Genomic DNA, 6,843 nt, shown 5'->3' with positions numbered 1-6,843 from the left:
CGATACAGCCAAACCATGTCACCATGCAATGGGTCACAGACAAACACTGTGGTTCCACATGATGCAGAATTATGGTAAAATATGTTGGCAGGAAAATCTTACAATCATGGAATTAGTGAAATACACAATACCTTGAATTCTTATTATCCCCAGTGCAAACCAGGCATAGATGGTCTGTATGCTAAAATTTCTGTAAACAAGCTCTACCATCATAATACCATACAAATTTGGGCAGAGAGGGGGAGATGGAAGTGGAGACAAGAGAAGGTCTACATGACTATCTAATAGTAAGAATTCCCCTTTCAGAGAAGTATTCCTGTAGCATCAGTCTGTCGTTCTAGGTAGCTAACTCAGATATACTGAGACAACTTTCTGCTAAGCTATTAGCACAGAGGGTGTAGATAGAAAGTGAATGTCCAGAGTCATCCAGAAACAAAGGTAATAGAGCTAAGAAGCAAATATTAATTCACCAAGCTAAACCTTCTAGAGTAATGGGGTGCTCTAGCAGCCATGACATTATATTTCTGTAAATCTCTATTCAGACTCTTTTGTCAGCCCATGATATTGATCATATGGATATTGAGTGGCATGTGATTCAGCATCAAAGCCCAACTATCAGCCACTCTGCTCTTCAGACTAAGTGTGTGTATATCTATGTGTGTGTGTGTGTGTGTGTGTGTGTGTGTGTGTATTTGTGTGTGTGTACATATATACATATTTTTATATATATATATATATATATATATATATATATATAACAGTTGATGCAACACAGAAACCACTCTTGATCATATTTCTTCATAGCTTTATAATAGGACATTTTCCTGTGCAAAAAAAAAGACTGATGCTATGGTTGGAATGTGTCCCCCAAAGATAACATGTTAAAAACTTGATCCTCAAGGCAGAGGTGTTGGGAGGTGGGAACTTTAAGAGGTATTAATGTCATGTATGTCCCATTCCTATGAATGAATTAATGCTGTTACCATGCTTGTGGGTTCCTTACACAACGATGAGTTCAGCCTCCACTCAAACCCTCTTTTGCCCTCTCTTCTCCTTCTGCTTTCTGCCATGGGACAAAGCAGCTTGAAGGTCCTCACAGGATACCAGCCCCATAATCTTAGACTTCTCAGCCATTAGAACTTTAAAAAACAAATTTCTGTGATTTATAAATTACTCAGTCTGAGGTATTATTATATACCAGCACAAAATGAATGATGACAAATAAAAATATTATTTCTTATTGAAAATAAGAGATTTCTTTGTATGTATGAACACAAGTTAGAGATTTCCAGGTTGCTTTACATATTTTCTAATTTTTTGTGCAAAATATTTGAATAATTACATTTTCTAAAATAAATATCATAGGTAATTCCAAAACCCTCTTTAAGTTATGCTATCTACATCATGATAAGGACCATCTAATCATGTAATGACTTAAACAAGTATTACACCTTTGTTGATTTAGTAAATTATATCTGCCATTTTAGTTATAATTTACATTGGATGTTTACATTATTTAGTATCTACTATATACATGTTCAATATCTATTGGATATTTGTAATAGTAGGTTATTTGATGCAAAAACGTTCTTTTTTTCCCTCATAAATTCATAAACACATTATTTATGCACGTTCTCCCCTTCACTGCCTTTTAGCTTTTCTTTCACTTCTATTCCGTGTTTTCTGTGAGGACAATGTTTTATTATTATTGTATTCCATGTGGTAGTGAATATTTGGAGTTTGGACAAGAGTCCTCAAGTAAAAAAACAGATCAGAGAAAGTTTAGTACCAAGGATTCTCTTCTGTCTTATAGTGAGATATCTGGCCAATACATTTGTTCTTATATTGGATTATTCTTATAAAAAAGAAAAACGTCAGAAGGATAAATTGTAAAATCTTCTTACCGGCCTCTCATGCTCCTTCAGTGCAGGGCAAGAAGACAATTTAAGCAGAGTTGCATAAAGACATCTTGGAGTAAATAGCTTAGTAAACATGTGCACAGTTATCTCATTAATACCTTATCTTCTTTGCTCCTATGGTCTGCTCATAATTGTTTCAGGAGCTAAAGTCAAAAGTAAAGATGTTGTAGTTGTTTCTATACTTAGATAAGTAAAAGTTTGGATTTGCATTTTAAAGTAAAATCTCTAGGGAAGAGTTTATACACCTTTGTTCTAGTTAAATCCCTCTTCCTAAGGTGTGGACCCAATGAAGTCCTTAAGCGTGTAAGCCAGTTAAAGTGGTTGTTTGTTTGTTTCTTCCGCAATGCCTCTTTTGTCTCCATACCACTCTCACTAACGCAATATCATGTCCACTAGAACTGTTTTAAAGCCACTTCAAGTATGTTCATAGAGAACGTAACACAGTGGTAGAATGTCACATGATTAAACATGTGATCAAAATAATTAGTAAAGGTTTTAGGGTTGTTGGAAATCTAATAGAAAGAAAAAACGAGGGAAGCTCTTTTTATTCTTGCTTTCCTCAAGTTTAAAATGAAGAAATCAACACACTCTTATTAGGTTTATAGCAGTTCCATATTATACTATATGAGATGCATTTATATGGGATATATTGATGAGAATACAATTGCCATGCTGCTTGCAGTTCTTAAATGCAAATTGAAAGTTTCTAACACTGAGGTCTAGTCCAGTAGCCATTCCCATATCTATAAAAACAAATATTTGAATGAAAAATGACAATATAATAATTATCAGACAATATCCATCAAGTATGCCATGAAGTTTAAAAAAAAAAAACTTCCTTTTGCTATAAAAACTCTTATATTTGTAATTTCTTGGAAAAAAACCCAGGAGATGTTTTAAAATATAGTGTTTTTGTACTTGTATATAAAATAATTTCAGGTGTATATGTATGAACTTTTAAGGTTTTTGATGACTTGCATATTATAAATTTAAATATTCAGATTTACAAGCTTAATCTCAAATTAAAATTCAATAAAATATAATAAAACTTATGTACTTATAATAATTACATACTTTTATTTTTAGAACAATATATACTCATGGTAAAAAATTAAGGGTACATAGAAAATAGAAACATAATGGAAGTTACCTTATGTAAAAATTATTGTAATCACTTTGACATATTTTTATCAGTTTCTAAATTTGTATATTTGAAGTTATAAATGTTTCTACGTATATTAAGATTAAATAGATGATACAGAATTGCATTCTTATTTTTTAACTGAAGCGTAAATAATAAGCATTATTCCATGGTATTAAATAGTGTTTAAGAATCTACATTTAATCATACTACATGTTTTATCTATAGCTCCACTAAAATATATTGAATTATTATCTGAACGTTAGACATTTAAGTTTCTTATAGGTTTTTTGCTGTTATAATTACATCATGATTTTCTTCTTTGTACTAAAATGTTTGTCTATTTTTTATTTTTGGATAAGCCTCTGGAAGAGAAATTGCTGTATTAAAGGTTATGAACTTTTTACAGACCTCAGTATGTACTGACAAATTGCTTTCCAGAAAGGTTGTACCAATTTACACTCTCAAAAGTAGAGTAAATAGATGAGCCTTATAGTGCATTCATTCTAAATATGGCCTTAAAAATGTTTGCAGATTTATTGGTAAACCAGAGTAACTATTGGTTATTTCAATCTGAAAATTTGTGAATAAAAGAAAGACTGAAATATTTTCTGTGTTTTTATACAAAATTTGTATTTTTTTCTTTGAAATATGTTCATGTCATTTTTATATTCTCTATTAATGTTTAATTATTTGAACTTGCATTAACAGTATTCAATTATGGTTATTTTAGTTTATATTTTTAAAAATAGTACATGATTTTATTGTTTACCGTATAATATGATTTTTGATAGATTTCATTATATACACAATTGTTCAATCCTTTCTTTCCTCTCCATCCCTCAACATAGGTTTTATGATTAGAAAATATCTTCTGAGTTTATAACCATATAAATATTTACCCTCAATTTTCTATTGACTTGTAAGTCTCTTATTATAAAGATGTTGATAGGATCTATCATTATTCAGCAATATAAAACACCAGATTTAAAGTACTTTATAGTCATACTCAGTTATTTATTATCTAACATGTAGCACTTCATAAGGTCTAACAGTTCATTTAAATTTCTTAGGAAATTTGTACCTATTGTAATTCAGTGTTAGAGATCTGTCAGAATTCCTTTAACCTGTCAGAGGATTTGATATGCTATAATAATATTAATACATTTTAAAAGAAAATAAAATGCCGTATTCCCAGAACCAAAGCCTTTCATATAAAAAATTGGAAAAGAGTCATGACATTAAGATTCTATTTGATTCTGTGGCTTTTCATTGCAGTACAGATTTGTTGCTCTGTCATGATATTTGTTACACATTTTTAAAGGATTTTTTTTCATTTGGAATATGCATGACTTTCTTCTGATATTTAGTAAAATGGTTTTAGAATTGTACAGGTGATTATCCTTGAAATGATTATACAACTGATGCCAATGGTTGGCCATTACTTTGTAGTTCGTAAAAAAACTTGAACATCCTGAGACTTTGTTGAAGTTGCTTATCAGCTTAAGGAGCTTTTGGGCTGAGACAATGGGGTCTTCTAAATATATGATCATGTCATCTGCAAATAGAGATAATTTGACATATCCTTTTCCTAATTAAATGTCCTTTATTTATTTTTCTTGCCTAATTGCTCTGGCTAGAACTTCCAATATTATACTGAATAGGAGGGGTGAGAGAATGTATCCTTGTCTAGTGCCAGCTTTTAAAGGGAATTCTTCTAGTTTTTGCCCATTCATTATGATACTGTCTGTGGCTTTGTCATAAATGCTTTTTATTACTTTGATATATGTTCCGTTGATACCTAGTTTATTGAGAGTTTTTAGCATAAAGCGCTGTTGAACTTTGTAGAAGGCCTTCTCTGCATCTATTGAGATAATCATGTGGTTTATGTCTTTGGTTCTGTTTATGTGGTGAATTATGTTTATAGATTTGCATATGTTGAACCAGGCTTGCATCCCCGGGATGAAGCCAACGTGATCATGATGGATAAGATTTTTGATGTGCTGTTGCAATCGGCTTGCCAGTATTTTATTGAAGATTTTTGCATCAATTTTCATTAAGAATATTGGCCTATAGTTTTCTTTTTTAGTTGTGTCTCTGCCAGATTTTGGTATCAGGATGATGTTGGTTTCATAGAAAGAGTTAGGGAAGATTCTCTCTTTGTGTATTGTTTGGAATAGTTTCAACAGGAATGGTACCAGCATCTCTTTGTACATCTGGTGGAATTCAGCTGTGAACCCTCCTAGACCTGGACTTTTTTTGGTTGGTAGGCCACTAATTGCTGCCTCAATTTCAGCCCTGTTAATGGTCTATTCAGGGTTTCAACTTCTTCCTGGCTTAGTCTCAGGAGTGTGCAAATGTCCGGGAATTTATCAATTTCTTCCAGATTTACTGTTTTATATGTGTAGAGCTATTTGTAGTAATCTCTGATGGTAGTTTGTATTTCTGAGGAATCGGTGGTGATCCATCCTTTATCGTTTTTTATTGCAACTATTCTATTCTTTTCTCTTTTCTTTCCTATTAGTCTAGCTAGCAGTCTGTCTATCTTGTTGATCTTTTCAAAAAAGCAGATCCTGGATTTATTGATTTTTTGAAGGGTTTTTTGTGTCTCTATCTCCTTCAGTTCTGCTGAACAGACACTTTTCAAAAGAAGGCATATGAGGCCAACAAACATAAGAAAAAATGCTCATCATGGGTCATTAGAGAAATGCAAATCAAAACCACATTGAGATACCATCTCACGCCAGTTAGAATGGCGATCATTAAAAAATCTGGAGACAACAGATGATGGAGAAGATGTGGAGAAATAGGAACACTTTTACACTGTTGTTGGGAGTGTAAATTAGTTCAACCATCATGGAAGACAGTGTGGCGATTCCTCAAGGATCTAGAAATAGAAATTCCATTTGACCCAGCAATCCTTTTACTGAGTATATACCCAAAGGATTATAAATTCTTCTATTATAAAGACACATGCACATATATGTTCGTTGTGGTGTTGTTTACAATAGCAAAGACCTGGAACCAACCCAAATGCCCATCAATGATAGACTGGACAAAGAAAATGTGGCATAGGTACACCATGGAGTACTATGCAGCCATAAAAATGATGAGTTCGTGTCCTTTGTAGAGACATGGATGAATGTAGAAAACATCATTCTCAGCAAACTGACACAAGAACAGAAAATCAAACACTGCATGTTTTCACTCATAGGCGGGTGATGAACAATGAGACCACTTGGGCACATGACAGGGAACAACAGTCACACGGTTAGGTGGGGGGGTCGAGGGGAGGTGAGGGGACGGACAGTGAGGGGTGCGTTGGGAGGATGGGAAGGGACAATACTGGGAGAAATGCCTGATGTAGGTGATGGTGGGGCTGGGGGTTGGAGACAGCAAACGACCATGGCATGTATGTTCCTATGCAACAATCCTACTGGATGCAGAGTGTGCACATGCACCCCAGAGCCCAAAGTATAAATAAATAAATAATTTGAACATCCATTTTTTTTCTACAATTTGATCCATACAACCACAGCTCTGTGAAGGTGGCAGTTTACAACTATTCCATTAAAAAAAAAAAGTCTGCTGATGAGAAAAATAATGTTCAAGATGGTGAATTTCTTTCTTAAAATCATAGCGTTAAAGTTGACCGAGATAGAGATAAAAATGATTTTGTCAGTTCAAATTCCATGTTCTCTGTTATAATAACAACTTAGCTTTCAAACATCAAACTTTCTTGTGTCAATAAAGGGACATTTGGATATAACTTTAGTTATTATA

Source organism: Cebus imitator, unplaced genomic scaffold (genome assembly GCF_001604975.1).
Source record: "Cebus imitator isolate Cc_AM_T3 unplaced genomic scaffold, Cebus_imitator-1.0 Scaffold116, whole genome shotgun sequence".
NCBI classification, from domain to species: Eukaryota; Metazoa; Chordata; class Mammalia; order Primates; family Cebidae; genus Cebus; species Cebus imitator.
This window is presented reverse-complemented; position numbering follows the sequence as displayed.